The sequence below is a fragment of the Prionailurus viverrinus genome, chromosome A2 (genome assembly GCF_022837055.1).
Source record: "Prionailurus viverrinus isolate Anna chromosome A2, UM_Priviv_1.0, whole genome shotgun sequence".
NCBI classification, from domain to species: domain Eukaryota; kingdom Metazoa; phylum Chordata; class Mammalia; order Carnivora; family Felidae; genus Prionailurus; species Prionailurus viverrinus.
The window spans coordinates 154,888,566-154,904,882 of NC_062562.1; the positions used below are offsets into that span (position 1 = coordinate 154,888,566).

At 51.4% G+C, this 16,317-nt stretch overlaps 1 protein-coding gene across 5 annotated transcripts in view; it reads right to left on the reverse strand.

Annotated features, from left to right (window-relative positions):
- Positions 1-16,317, reverse strand: part of HIPK2 (homeodomain interacting protein kinase 2) — a 178,871-nt gene that overhangs the window by 51,845 nt on the left and 110,709 nt on the right. The gene's annotated exons all lie outside the window — the stretch shown is intronic.

The window sequence follows — 16,317 nt, forward strand, 5'->3', positions numbered from 1 at the left end:
AGATGACTGGCTGAAATGAAGGGTAGATCTGTGGCTCTAGAAGAGATCTAAGGGAACCACGTCCATTGACTTCATTACCATTATATTCCAGTCGGATGAGCTAATAACCGCTTTAGAGATACCTGGGAGTTACCTTTTGTAACTGAAAACCCAGGAAACCAATCATAGAGAATGCCCAGTTTTTACAAAGGAATTCTGAAATATAAATGTTCTATTTTCAGCAATATCGAAAACAGGTCGCCTCTACCCAGAACAAGGGGATTAAATCCAATATTTGTTAATGTCAATGATCCCCCTTCTTAGGAGTCTGAATCACACTTTGGTAAGGAAACGTTATTATTATTTTTTATCATCAGCTTCTGAAAAAGTTAGTCTCCTAAAATGTCTTCAAATATTACAGTTATACAACCCCGTTCATGAATCTATAGTCTGGGTACCAGTCAGAACTCCATTATAAACCCATTCCTGCCTGTGGGATTATGTCCCTTCACATGATAGACAAGGTTACATGCTGGAGCTTCCGGAGGAAACCACCTAAACTCAGAGGGAAATTTTCACACGCAGTTAGTAACGAAAACCAAGGAGACCACACGGCGCCCTTTCTTTTCCAAGAACGTGTCATGATGAAGTAGGGGTACGTTTTGGAGAAAACCACGCTCAAATGTATGAGATATGAACCCAGCTTTGAAAAAAACGTGGCTCAAGGCGCTCGGCTGATAATGAAATGCATTAGCCCAGCTTCTGTTTTCTCTGTAAATTTCCCACTTGATTAAGCAATGCCAGAAGACGCCACTCTCCTACCCTTTCAGGAGCCTGGCACGTGAGCAGTGGGAGCTGGGGAGGCGGCTCTGTCTGGGTGATCTTCACCAGCTAGCACAGGAGGAAGGAGCGAGGCTGCGGCCAAAACAGCCCCACTCGTCTTGGGAGTGTCAAGCTGAATCTCCCCCACTTAAGAAAGCATCTCCCTATGCTACTCTTTTACATTTGCTCTCGTTGCTGATCTTTTTTCTCTAGATAACGTCGAAAAACAAAACCCAACACATTTTGTCACAACGTCTTGGTTTTTCGGAAGAAGGAGTTCCCTTGCTTTCTTAGGGCTGGAGACTCGGCACTGCTGCCGGGTGCTTCTAGAGTGCCCTGGTCATCAGTCTGGGTGCACGACATCCTTTTGCCAGAGTCCAGGGCTGGGTGGGTCTCTTCCCAGGCTTGGCGGGAGGGAGTTACTCTGGGTGTGTGTGTGTGTGTGTGGGGGGGGGGGGGGGTGTGGTGCAATCTGCCACTGGCCCTACTTAACCTTCAGCTCACTGCTGGCATGGAGGCTCAGCCTGGCGCTGCACCCTAGCTCTGTGGTCTCTGTGTCCTCCCATCCCAGGTGCTGACTGTGCGCGGGAACACGGGATGCTGCTGTCGCCCCTGTGGCGCTGCCGCCCCGGGGATGCCCGTGCTGGTTCCAGGTACGTCTCTGCTGGACTGTCCTGTGTTGTGGATTATTTAAACAACAACAACAACAACAACAACAACACATCCCTTGGAAAAGAAGGGGGTATCTGAAAAGAACATGACAGAGAAAACCACACACTCTTACTATGTGTGTGTCAGAACCTGCCCTCCTTTCTGCCCTCTCCGCTCCAGGGTCGGCATGTCCACCTGCCTCCTCCCACATGCAGACTCAGACCTCTTCTCTGGAGAAGATGTCCTGTCCCGGTTCCCGCGAAGCCCCCCTCGGGCAGGCTGCTGACACAGGACAAGCTTCTCCGCACCTCTGTCTCCCTGTTCCTGTGACCGGGACCCTTGCCCCTTGGAGCCTCCAGGTCGGGTCTTAGGAACACAGCCTGGGCTGGTCTTATGGGGACATCTCTGGATTCAACCATGGGGCCAACCTTCCTATCAGGTTAATCACCTGGTTCTCATGCCCCTAAGCAGGCCACTTGGAACCCGTGGAAATCCGTTTCCTGGCTTCTGTTCCCTGAGGATGTGTAAGACAGAACCCGACACATAAGAGTGACGCTTCAGTGACGTGCTCTGGCAACAAACACCAGCCGTGGATTTTGTCAACTGACGTTATGTGAATAGGGCCTATGAAGATGGCTCTCGGTCCATTTTCTTTTCTTTTTTTTTTTTTTTTTAAGTTTATTTATTTCAAGGATGGGGGAAGGGCAGAGAAAGAGGGAGACAGAGGATCCCAAGCAGGCTCTGTGCTGACAGCAGACAGCCTGATGTGGGGCTCCATCTTACCAACCATGAGATCATGACCTGAGCTGAAGTCGGACGCTTAACTGACTGGGCCACCCAGGCGTCCCTCTACCTGTTTTCTGTTAGAACGTGAAGTGGTAGCCATGCATGGCACCAGGGTATGTACAGCAGGATAGTTTCTTTGCTGTGACCATAATGAACAAATGCTCAAGTGTCAGGCTAGATGGCCGGGGGACAAAAGAAATAGAAGACGGAGTCTTGTCCCCTAGGGGCCCCAGTGCTGGACGCCAACACCAGCACACGTGACAAATGAGGTCGAATATACTACTGGTATACAAGCCAAACCTGCAGACACGAAGACAGAGCTAATTCAAGCAATACGGACATGCTCCAGCATCTCCCATTTTAAGAACTAAAACAGCACACAAGAACAAAGCGAAGCAAACACAAAAGCAAGTCCTTTCTCCAGCCCTCCGTGTCCCTGCAGGTGTTGCCCTATTCTGAACCTCACGGGGGTCTCCTGCAATTCCACTGTTTTGTGTCCCCGCCCCCCCCCCCCCCCCACCTCCTGTCTTGCCACCGGTCTCCTACTGGACTCCACTGAGGGGTCTCCACTCAGGGGCCACGCCCATCCGGACCCCCAGGGGCACGTTGTCATGTCGCATCCACGGGTCAACTTCCCTCTCTGACCCGAGAGCTGCATATTTCTTTCACGGTTGACATTCGTCCCGTTTTGAAACACACAGTGTGGTTTTCACGACACCATACGCTCCCACAGCTGTCCTGCCTCTCCGTTTCTTTTGCTGGCTTGTCCTCTAGCTAGCTGCTGTGGGACGGCAAAGCCCTTGGACCCCTGGTCTCCTCTCTTTTCATCTTTGTTCTGGGTTAACCGTTATGGGTTGAGTTGTATCAAATGCCAAAAAAGACATGTTGAAGTCCTAATCTCCGGTACCTCACAACGGGACCTTATTTGGGGACGGGGTTATTGCAGATGTGACTAGCGAAGATTATGTCACTGGAGTAGGGGGAGCCCTTAAGCCAACAGGACAGGTGTCCTTACAGGAAGAGGGAAACAGGGACACAGACGCAGAGGGGAGGCAGCCGCGTGGAGATGAAGGCAGAGACTGGAGGAGTGCCACCAGCCGAGGAGTGCCTGGGGCCAGCAGCAGGTGGAAGGGGCAAGGAAGGATCTTCCCCGAATGGCGTCAGAAGGAGTATGTTCCTGCCCACACCTTGATTTCAGACTTCCAGCCGCCAGGACAGCGGGAGAGTAAATAGCTGTTGCGGTCAGTCCTGTGTTTTGCGGGGACTGTTTCTGCGGCCTCAGGAAGCTGACAGAGGAATTGTATGGCAGCCCCACGTCCATATTCCATTCATATTTCCAAACGTCCATCTGCGCGCTGGACTCTTCTCTGCTCCGCACTTAACACTCTGAAGGCCCAGCACCTCCATAGGAATGACTCACAGTCGCCTCCAACTTAGTATGTTCACAAGGGACGTCTTCTCCTCGGCCTCCCCTCCCCAACGGCAACGGGTCCCTGTCTCTGCCGGGCTCATCTCGCTGAATGGGATCCCGGCCCCTCCCGCCTGCTCCCCACGCTGGGAACCCCGGATGCTCTCCGAGCCCCTCCGTTCCCTTCATCCTCGCCACCAAGGCCTCAATGCGGCCGCCCCCGAGTATCTCTCGGCCCGGCCCCGACTCTCCACCTCCACCACCACCCCTCTGGCCCTGGCCACCCCGTCGCACCTGGAGCCCCCCGGCGGGTCTTTCCTTTCGTCCTTCCGTCCTCCATCCGCTGTCCGCACAGCTGCCGGAGCAGACAGACCGCCTCTCCCTTTGCTCTCAGCCCCGCAGAGGCTCCCCGCTGAACCCTGAATCCCTCCGTGACCCTCAGGACCTCCCTGCCCTGCTCTCCACTGTCATTTCCATTTCCATTTCTAGGCTCCTCCTGGACCTAGAGCCTTCGTGCAGTGTTGTGCTACTGCCTCGAAGGCTCCCTGCACCTGCGCTCAGATGGCCGCCTCCTTCTCATCCTTCAAACCTCAGCTTAATTGTCACCGCCGCAGACAGGCATCCCTCGACACCAGTTAGTCTCCATCTACAGTGCCGTAAATGTCACTTTACAGCACTTCCCCAATAACCCGCTACTGTCCGTCTCCCCCTGCTACGTCCACAGGGCAGCACAGTGCGTGCCATTTAGTAGCCACTCAATCAATAAGGATTTGCTGATTGAATAAACCTTTATTAAATATAAGAAAGCACTAAAATATGAGATTCAGGCAGAAAGTTCTAAGGCAGCATAAACAAAGGGGAGCAGAAGGGGTCAATCTTGGTGGAGGAATGGAAGCTTGGCACCAGGAGCAAGGTGTCACCCGCGGGACAGAAGGCCTCTGCGGGTGGGAGCGGAGGCCCAGAGGACACCTGCCTGCCGTGGCTCCCGAATTCCAGCAAGAAGGAGAGTGGCAGGGGTTTGCAGGTGGCTCTAGGGTCCCAGAGGGGCTGGAAAGGGCTCGAGGTTTAGGCCTCTACCCTAACCCCCTACTGGTCTCTTGCCCTTGGTTTCAACCTGTTCCAACCCACCCTGAAACTCTTCCTCATTCCTTTTCTCTGCACACGTGATACCCTGATCACATCTCTGCAGAGGCCGGGCCCCTCTCCTTCCTCCTCAGACACAGGCTGCCCACCTTCTCCGTGCTGCCCACGCCGGGGGATGAATGCGTCAGCACCAATAACCAGTGCGGTCCAGTAACTATGAACCGAGCACCTGCTGTTCCCAACACATGTTCCCATACCTGCCCCCTCTTAAGCCTTCTGGAAGGCAGGGTCTGTGCCTCACTTGCTCCATAAATACCTGCTCAACACCCAGGCCTAAGTAAGGAAGGTGCTTTTTCACCCGGCTCTCAGTAATCCTTGGGGGACCGAAGACCGTTCTGCTGTGATCTCGCAGATGCCTTGTTCCCTTTTCTGCTGGTCCATAAGGCTCTGAGCCCCTGAAGTCGAGACGCAAGCCTAAAATCTGTTTCTTTTTGTTCAGCGCACCTGAGGCTCGTTCACTCCCGAGGGAGGTGAAAGCCATTCTTACCAATGGTTAGTGTGACTGAGAAGTTGGCTCAAGGTCCATCCTTTCACTTACTTGACTATCCAAACTGCCATTTCCTAAATGTCTCTGTGTCAGGCACTGTGCTGAGAATCAAAAAATAAATAAACCAGACCCCACGGCCCCTCCGGGAGTTCACTGTTTAGCTGGAGGCAAGACGTGCCAACAGCTGATGTACAATGGGCCAAAGTGTGTGCCCAGTACATGATGGGAAACTAACCGGGGGGGGAGGAGGGGCAAAGCAGGGAGGGCTTCCGGAGAGACGTGTGAGCTGAGTCTTGGTAAGTGGACAGGCCGGGGTGGCCTCTGGGCACGGGGCAGGGTGAGTGTGTGCCCCATCCCGCCCTGTCCCCACGTCACAGCTCTGTCTGTAGCACCTAGTACAGTACCTGGGCATGGTAGGCGCTGTCTCCACATTTGTACAGGAATCTTTCTGTGTCAACCCCACACCCTTAGTGGGCACCGGTTCCCCTGAAGCTGGCACCGTCCCCTCGGCAACATGCCCTATGACAAGAGGCAGACTACCTGGCCTTTCTGTTTCAAAGTTTATGCAGTTTAAAAAACAAAATCACATTCTGGGCTCCCCCATGGGGGCCGTTTCTGCTCTCGGTTCGGTTCCACCGCAGGTAGGGCTGCTGGCTTGGGAAACGGGCCTTTCTCACTGGGCTCAGAATCACCCAGGCTCCGTTAATGACTCACCCTTCCTTTGCCACCCCACGGAATTCTCTTAGAGAGTCTCCTCATTGCTATTTTGGGACATCAAACATACTTTCAACATACATGAAGTGTCAGACAAAATTTGCACCTAAGAAAGAGAGAGACTGTTCCTTTCCAACATTCCCACAGTAAGACACAGAAGATTCTATTTTTCTATAGAAAGAGAATAAACAACTGTCGTTTTTAGCACGTCAATTACTGAAGCTTTGATATTTCGCTCACTAGTTTTCTGGGCGGCAGGCAGGGCTGGTAGGGTATTCCCAGGTCACGTCCAGACCACATGACCCTGTGAGGGAGTGACCCCAACACAGGTGTGGAGACCACAGAGTGGAGTGGGAACAGCACACACTCGGGGGCCCCGTGCTCGCGGGCGGAACTCGGTGCTGGCGCATTCTAGCTGTGCCTCGACTTCCTCATACCGCTCTGAGGATGAAATTAAACGGCGTCAGGGGACGCGCCCAGCATAGGGCCTGGCATAGAGCAGGCAGTCAACACGTATTCACTCATCTGTAATACGCTCAAGTCCACGTCGCAGCAATTACACAAAGAGCATCCTTTTCCCCCCTTTTTTAAAGCCCACTTTCCTCCTTATAAGTGGAAACATTACTAGGAAAACGGGTTAAGCCTTTTTGTTCCATTAATTGCTGTAAAAGGTACAACAATTAATATAACCAGCAGCAAAACGCCCACCAACCAACTTCAGGAAGAGCACTGCCCAGCCTACAGGCCCCACGTCTCCCCTCGCACACAGAAACGCCGTCCTAAGCCTGCGTCCCCTTTCGTGCTACCTGGCTTTGGCTCTCTGGCCTCACCTGGCCTCCCGGCCAGATGTACGACCAGAGTCCATATCTTGGTCGTCTTCACGGTGCGCTAGTAAACAACCGCAGGGTTCACGGCCACTCCCAACTCGGGCAATAAATCTGCAACACTGATCAGAGAGCACACGGACAACCGTGCCTTTCTGGAAAAATGTTACTCAATTTCTCTTGAGTTTTTATTTCACCGTCTATAAAATGTGATTATTAATCTCTCTCTCTTTTTTTTTTTTTCTCTTGTCTCTACAGCAGCATATGAAGACAAATGACGGCCGGTAGAATTATAAAGCATTTTGAACTCCTTGGAAGCAAGACACTCTATTAGGCCATGGTATTTTATAATCACTGATATTATAAGGTGTACTTGAATTGAACTGCAGAGAAAAAGCCCGTTCCCACAAATATATGTAGATTGAAAATAACCTCAGTATGGCTGGGGCAGAAGCAATCAAAATGTAAAATTGTATTTCAGATGGGTTGTTCAATCTTACGTTTCCGCTGCAAAAATAAGGGGACTTGGAAATGCTGACATGAGCTCTGAGCCACTATGTGTGCTGGTGACCCGGGGTGGGAGGCAAGGGGTCACATCAAAGCAACACAGGACCGGAGAAAGAGGAGAAATCCGAGGACTAGAAGGAGGCTATTTTAGAGAAATTGAACCGCAGAGCTGAAGGATCTGCATGGAAGACAGCGTGCAGGGTGAGCGCAGGGGAGCATGGCAGGGCGGCCAGGTGGGGAGAGAATACATCCTCTGGCCACTGGCGGGCTGCGAGGAAAATGGGGAGCAGCGTTCCTAAGAGATGCATTCATACCACGTCTGGGGGACCCAGGAAGGTCCAGTGGAGATCGAAATAGTGATCGGGGGGGCCTGGTGAAGCCACGGCCAACCTGGGATTTTTGAGAAAGACACAGCTTCCTTAGTGAACAGGAGACGTGAGAGAAAGAGCTTTGTCTTTGACCAGGGGGCTGGGTAGATGCGAAGGCCAAAGGGGCCCAGGGATGGAGCTGCAGGGACGAGCGACGGGGTGAGGCCGACCAGGAGCTCCCTTGTTGCGTTAGCTTGTACTGAGCCGAGGTGATGTGGACCCTGTCTGCAGGTGATGGCCTGACCAAACGCTGTGGACCTTAAGGTTTCTAGACACGCTCCACCGAGGAGGAGTCTTGCCCTGTAAGTAGCCGAGGACGGCACTGTGGTGGGGGGCCGCCGCAGGGGGCCAGGCTCTGACTCTGGAAGGAGAGCTAGCCAAGACGCCCCACTCATGCCTGTGGGTGGCTCCAGCTCAACGATATACATGCGCCCAAATCCCTGCACAGATGACCTAGAAGTGTTACCTCCGGCGACACTGTTGACGTCCATGACACCGTGTGCCTGTGTGCTGGTGAGCATCATTTCCAGACCCTCCCCAGCGATTCTGTTGGCTGAATGTCTCCAGCTATCACCAAGAGAAACGCTCAGGACGCGAGAACAACTCAGTGCATCCGCATGGAAGGCTGATTGTAATAACCACGGCTGGGTCTAGATGCCATCATCATTCTTGTGTCACATTTGGACAGTCTCCCAAAGGAAGCTGGCTTCTTTGATTCGACTGACCATTTCCAGGGTAGTGTTAGAATCAGAGTGACAGTTTTATTTGTATTGGCCACGAGCAACTTGGCTCTGAGTAAGACTTTCCTGGATGTGCACTCAATACATATACAGTCGACCCTTGAACAACACGGGGCTGGAGCACCAAACCCCGCTCCCCCATGCAGTCCCAAGTCCACATGGCACTTGACTCCCCCAACCTTAACTACTAACAGCCTATCGTTGACTGAAGCCTTATTGATAACATCAATAGTCGATTAACACATACTCGTATATGTGTTATATACCATATTCTTACAATACAGTAAGCTAGAGGAAAGAAAATGTTACTAAGAAAGCTGTAAGGAAGAGAAGATATATTTACAGTACTGTATTGTATTTACAAAACCAAAAACAAAAGCCTGTGTAAAAGGGGACCAGGCACTACCAACCCATGCTGTTCAAGGGTCAACTGTGTGTTCCCCACCCCCACTCTGCCTCCATGCTGATCCTGGGGTCCTGCCACTGCGTTTCAACTCTGCAAAGCGCAGCACCGAAATCTAACTTCCTTGCTTGCACACCAGAAGAAAAGATCTGGAACCTAATCTCCAAAGGCTTCTAATGACGTTCGTATAAATCGGGAACCGCTTCTCGGATGTCTGGAGTATATTCTGATGTCAGCCTCTAAATTCCTTCCAAACCTCAATGAGAAATGTTCCTGGGAAGAAATCAGCTTGGACCCCACAATGGGTCATTTCAAAGACACTCACCCTGCCCTGTAATTCCTAGTCCTGTGGACATGCACTGTGCCGACTCTGCCTGTATCTCCCAGTCTGGTCCCTGGTGCCTTTGCCACGAAGCCAAGGGATGCTGGACAAGGCCTGGTTTTGCATCCCACACCCTGCTGGACCGTAATATTATGTTTCATGTTCTCACTTTTTGCCAAGGTATGTGCTCAATAAATGTCTGTGGAAGCACCGTCAACCAGGGCAATGGAATCACAGGTTTCTGCACGTATCTACACATACCGATTCTTTTCACTCATACACTGCTTCAGGTTCTTTAAAGTCTTTTTTATCTTGATAAAATTCTTTTTATTGTAGAAGATAAGACACATACAAAGAAGTGCACAAAGCAAAAACATATAGCTCAGTGACTTCTCAGAAAGCAATGACCAGTGTCCCCCTACCAGCCAGGTGAAGAAACAGAACGCGGCCCGTGTGGCCACGCCCCTGCACATTCCCTCCCGCGCGCCGTCCCCTCTGCCCAGGCCACGGTGCCCGTGCTCCCTGTGTATCGGGGGGCGGCGTGGACCCCAGGCCTCGGGGTGCAGGTTCCTGAACAGGCGGGCTAGAGGGAGATCCAAGCTCCGACCGAGAGGGCTCGGCGCAAAGACCAGGAGCTGGGAAGACGACAGAGCTGGCTGACAGAGAAAGGAGACAAAAACCTCAGACATTCTTTTCAGTTCCTTTGGTTGATTGTTTTTCTTCTGCTTTGTTGTTAGTCTGTTGACTGAAACTGAGCGTTGCACTGTGCATTTAGAGCTTCCCTGGGGAGCCTGCCCACACTCCAGTCCCACCACCACCTGCTGTCACCTTTCAGTTTCCGGAGGCTGCACCTCTTTTCTCTGCACGGGGAGGGAATTTGGAATTTCAATTCCTGTGGATCAGTTGCAAATGCAGGGCCTTCACTTGATTCAGGGAGGTGATACGTTACCCACCAATGGAGTGAAAACGAGATGTCAGGCCAGGCGGGAAAAGGCTGGCCTCTTTCACACTAAACAATCAATTCAAAGCTTCCTCTCTACCCCAGATAAAAGCACACCAAGACGGTAATATTACTTATGCGACTTAAATGTCAGTAAACATATGGTTAATATTTAGCTTCAACCGGTTCACAGTGAGTACTTTAAGATGTTTGTTGGATGAATGAATGAACTCACACAGGGCTGGAGAATCATGATGCTTTCCTGCTAGGGGTCCCGGGCCTGCACTGGAGAAGCCCCGGGGTTCACAACTCTCAGCAAGCGAACTGTAATGAAGACCAGGCTCATCCTTGGGGTATTTCCTTTCCTTATATAGCACTATCTGATTATGCGGCTTGTGGGGCTAGATCATGAGGCATTCTTTATAGCTGGTGGTCTAGGATAAGGAACAGGGACTGAAGATGGAAACTTGCTCCTTCTTTGAAAGGGAGGTGCATTCAGTGTCACTGACTAGAGATACACCAGCTGAGAGAGCAGAAGCTGGAAACCTGAGATACGAAACAGAATCCACTCAGTGAACATGCCAGACACATGCCGGAGGGTCAGTTTCCACTGCAGCAACAGGGACGTGCCCACAGCCTCAGAAGAGGCCTCCCTGCCTGCGTTGCGCTTTTAGGAGAGAAATTACAGAGAAAGATGTGCCTGCTAACACACCAGCTAAGCCAGTTTTCAAATAAAGCCAGGAGCTTTTGCCGGCCAGTGTGGTTGGTTCTGGCCCAGGCCGTACAGGACGCGTCCTGTCTCTAAGCACCCAGGTGTGAGTGGGTGTGAGTGGGACCAGAGGAGCCAGGTGGCAGAGGCCGGCCTTGCTCCCAGGGCAAGGGCATACCATTCTGGCCTTGCCAGGAGACCAAGCCCACGGCAGAGGATGAGGATGCAGCCTTCCCCCGAGTCTATGGCAGGGAACATCACATGGTGGACTTAGCCACAGCCTGTTAGGACCTGCCGTGGTCGGGACAAGGAGGGACCTCCCAAGGCGGCTGGTTGGTTGCTCCAGAAGGAATTTTGCCAAACAAAATGGGCGTAAACGTGAGGGGTCCAGCCAAGGGCAGCTTGTTTAGGGAGAGCCTTCCAACATTCAGCTTTTCCTAAAGGAGCTGAAACAAAACCAAACCAACAAAGCCCAAGTTTGCTTTCTTGTGTTTTGCTTGGGTCCCGAGGAAGAACTAAGCTGGCTCTTTCCAGCTCACACTAGGGGGTGCTGACGTGCAGCAGACACACGTCTCAACGGTGTCTGAACCTTCAACCCCAGGGGATGGAGGCACGGAACCCACCGGACGGCCGCTGGACCTCACTGTCAGAAACGCAGGGCCGACTGTGGCGTGGAGCACACAGTGGAAGGGGCGGAAGTGTCCCTCTACGTGAAGAGGGACCGCTGCCCTATCTTCCCATAAACAATGGGGCCTCTTTGTGGTCCCAGAACTGGGACTCTCCCGCATGCCTGTGAAATGGAGCACCCTCCAGCAAAAGAGATTAAGACGTTCATCTTGCTGTCTTGGGCACCAAACACTAGTCTAGCCAAATGAGCGAACCAGCACGTGGAACCAGGGAGATGCCACTCGTCGGTGGAGCTCAAGAGGCAGAGCGACGAGAAAGGAAGGAGGGAGGCAGGGACTGAGGCCAAAGCCTCCAGACTCATCAGAGCTGTCGGGGTGGGGCCCTCGGACACCCCCGGTGCTCCCAGTTTACCTCTTTGGAAAGCACCTCTCCTGGCTACTGTCTGAAGACTTCTGGGCTCTCGACTGGAATCCTGCCTCCTCCAGAAGTCTATGCTGCCCGAGGTGGCCTCCTGTTCCGTGTTCCCACAGCTCACCGGCTGCCTGTTCAGCTCTTGCACTGACAGTCATCATTTTTTAAAATCAGCTTCTCGGGGGGCACCTGGGTGGCTCAGTCGGTTAAGCGTCCGACTTCGGCTCAGGTCATGATCTCCTGGTCTGTGAGTTGGAGCCCCGCGTCAGGCTCTGTGCTGACAGCTCAGAGCCTGAAGCCTATTTCAGATTCTGTGTCAACCTCTCTCTCTGCCCCTCCTCCATTCACACACACACACACACACACACTCTCTCTCTCTCTCTCTCTGTCTCTCAAAAATAAATATTAAAAAATTAAAAAAGAAATAAAAAACAAAATCAGCTTTTTAGGGCACCTGGGTGGCTCAGTCAGTTGAGTGTCCGACTTTGGCTCAGGTCATGATCTCACGGTTTGTGGGTTCCAGCCCCACGTCAGGCTCTGTGCTGACAGCTCGGAGCCTGGAGCCTGCTTCGGATTCTGTGTCTCCCTCTCTCTCTGCCCCTCCCCTGCTTGTGCTCTCTCTCTGCCCCTCCCCTGCTTGTGCTCTCTCTATCTCCCTCAAAAATAAAGAAACATTAAACAAATGTTTTTTAAAAATCAGCTTCTCAATGAGACTGGATGCATCTCAAAGTGGCAGACTGCGTTATTTATCTCTGTTCACCTCACAGCACCCTGCAGAGTCCTGGGCCCTCCACAGACACCGGCTGTCACGCTTCATTCACACTCATGACCTGGAAGAAGTTATGGTCTCATCCTTCTTCCCCTACTGCTGAGCACTGTGCAAGAATAAAGTAAGTGCTCAATATGCCATGTTTGCTGAACTGGACCTATTATCTGAGAACGAAGTAAACACAGGGCCTTCTTACTTTTTGCTCGTTTGTTCATGCATGTATGTATTTTAAGGTAAGGGAAGGGATAGGGAGCAAGCAGCTCTCTGGAGTTCTTCTCTGATAATGGGGATTTCCGTGGGGAAATCTGAACAGAAACCGACAAAGCTCTATTTATTTTTAATGGGAGAGGCTTGGCAGAGGAAGTTTGTATCTTTAAAATATACCTATAAGCGGAGAAGTGGTGGGTGAGAAAGGAGACGCTCTCTATCTATCTGGAGACGAAGAAAGAAATAACTAGAGAAGACAGGAAGAAAGAAGGCGCCCAGGGAGATTTTCAAATATTCAAATAAAAAAAAGCCCCCATAAGCAATTAAATGGACGTTTGAAAGAATGGCAGCGATGACTGATGTGACGAGCTCAGCTTTTTTCTTTTGCCAAATAGAAGTTCTGAAATATCACTTAAAGGCACTGAGTGCCTGCCTGTCACGCTCGCCTCTGTGGAGTGCCGGCTATGTAAGTAGGTCTAGGTACGTATGCATTCAGGCCTGCCCTGGATTCCCCCACGAGATCAGAAGTTCCTTGAGGAGAAAGAACCTATATTTGCTTCCTTCTGCGGGTGGTGGCTCTGCGCACAGCAGGTGTTCAATCAGCATTAACCAACTAAATGGAGCTAACTAAATTCTGTCCCCAGTTTGAAGGGCTCTGACACAGAACTGTCTAGTTCCTTTTCATCTGGTCTCCAAAGACTTGGGTTTTCAAGAAACAAAACAACCCCAAATACCCCAGACATTCAACTCTAGATTCAACTGCAAGGCTAAGTGAAACTATCCCGCGGCCTCTTCGGCGACGCTTACTCGTGTGGAAACCAAACAGAAATCTCCCTTCTTCTCTCTTCCGGGGTTCCCTGACTTCACAGAGGCTGATGTGATAGGCTTCAGGTGATCACAGAGCCCAAAGTTATGGGGCAGCACCAGGGACTCACTGTTCAGACCAGGGAATCAGTACGGGTAGAGGGAAGGGAGGAGGGCACACGGCTGAGTATTTCAGGTTGCACGGAGGAAAGGTTGACGAAAGACACACAGCACACGTCCCCCAGCCTTGTTATTTCTTTTCCCCTAGGACTGCATCAATAGCTTAAATGTGAATGAGCGTGATTCCTGTGTGCACGTTAACATCTGGTTAAAACGACTCCATTCTGCAAGTGTGAGCTTGGCTCCTACATCTTCCGACCGAGCGGCCATGTCCCACACATTCCGTACCGGTCCGTCTGCACCGTTACCTGAGAGGACCATTCTCAGGAGTGCCCTGCGTGGCTGGGGTGGGGTGGGGGCAGAGGGAGAGAAAGGATGCTGCAGGGCTATTTCCTTTTCCTGTACGTACACAGTACGTACACAAATATTTGTGTAGCCTCTGTGCTTAGCATTAAGACTGGGATAAAGTAATTAGCAGCTGGATTCTTCTACGGGAAGCAGCAAAGCATGGCGGGGGGGGGGGGTGGTGGCGGGGGGAAGCAACACCCCAAACGGAAGAACAGAAATGCTAAAAGCTGGCATCTGAAGGTATTATTCAAAAACAATATGGGAAAAGGCAGAACTGTATTTCCTCTGTTCTTCTAAGGGGAAGTTCAGAAAAAGGTCAGAAAGAGAACAATGCAGGCCATCTATCACAGCAGCCTCTAACCTAGAAAGGTTACTTACAACACTGCAGCCTCATTTCTCAATTCTGTAATTACCAACCCCCTTTCCACAGATTGCACACCACCTCGGCCTTATGAATTATACATTTCATTTCCATTTACCAGCACCCCAACTCGGTGACCACCGCCAAGGCAAAGTGGGTGGGGCTCGCTCTGTGTGTGTGTGCGTGCGTGTGATGCCAGACCCTCCTCCCCAGGTGCACACGCAAATGTGGCATGGCTCCGTAGCCCCGGTGCACACTCCTGGATTCTGCTTGTGTTGACCTTCAATTCCCAGCCTAAGGTTTTGTTTATTGAACAAATAAGCACTAGGTACCAAGGGGGATTTTCCTGGGGGAAATCACGTTGGGGCACCTTTTCTTCCCCTTAACATTTTTATTCAGGTGAAATCTGGCTAAAATGAATACTAAGGGTGGTCTTGCAGAAGGCAAAGGTAATGTGCAGACTGAGGGTGTGAGGGTGTGTGTGTGTGTGTGTGTGTGTGTGTAAGTCCCAGCAGCGTCCACTCTAGTCCTGCTGTCTGAGTTGGGGGTGGGAGGCTGGAAAGGAGGTATCAGAAATAGATAACCTGGCAGAACAGGGGTAACCCCTCTCCCTGTCTGAGGCCTCTGATTTATGGGCACCCTTCCTACTAACGCGGAGGGCCCCCGGGAATCTCGGGGGGCTATTTGTGTTCACAAGTGCTACTAATATATCAAAGGGGTTCTACTCTTTATTCAGGATGCTACTTCTTGGGGATTTTCCTTTCAAATCCTTAAAAAACCTTAGGTTCAGTAGAGAAGTGTCATCTCAGGCAACTGAGAGAATATGAGAACAAAGAATACCCCCGTGAGGCGGACAGAGGTAAGCAATAATCGAAAGGGTTTCCTTGAAAAGCAGGTGTACATCTGTACCTAGCATTTTAAGGGGTGATACAGGTAGAATTTTAAAATTATTTAAAAAAATGATTTTAGACACATCTAGGGAAGACGTTTCTAAGATGTGTTAAAAAATGTCAATTTAATTTGAGGTTGATCTCAAGAACACAATAGTAAACGGGATGATTATCAGGTATGCATCACTATGACATCATTGTTATTCCCTTAAGGTTTTTGAAAAATTACTTCCAGTGCTGGATTATCTGCCTAAGAAGGATTTCCTGAGGGCCTATGACAGCCAGCCTCTAAGATGGCTCCCACTGATGCCTGCTTCCTGGTACTGGCAAGGTCCTTGTGTGGTCCCCTCCGACACGGAGTAGGATTTTGCAGAAATGACTTGTGAGGTCATAAAGGACGTTGTGGCGGCCGCCCTGCTCTCTCTCGGATCACTGCCTCTGGGAGAAGCCAGTGCCACGTTGTGAGGACGCTCACTCAAGCAGTCCCGTGCAGACACCCACACGGCCTGGAGCGGAGGCCTCCTGCCAGCCGCCAGCACAGACTGTGAGCCACGAGCGTGAGCGGCCACGGACGGTCCCCCCCCCCACCAGGCGAGTCCTTGGACAAGTGGCCACCAAGTTCCTGGCCCAGAGAAACTGGGGAGAGAATACGTGTAGACTGTTCTGTGGAGCCACGGAGTTCTGGGGTCATTTGTTGCACGGCCGTGGGTGATGCCCACGTATGAGCATATGCCTCTATGAGAGGACAGAGCACAGAGAAGAAATTGGGGACTCATTCTTTCCCCAAGCCTTAGTGGAGCCTCTGCCCGGCACCCAACATTGTAGGAGACACTCCGTTTGGTCCCTTCCCTGCAGCCGCAGATGCCCTGGACGGGAGTTAATTAAATACCCCCTAAAAATGGTGGGTGGCACAATGAAAATGATACCTGAGGGGGAATTTCAAGTGCGCAGAGGCAGGAAGGCCTGACGGGACGGAA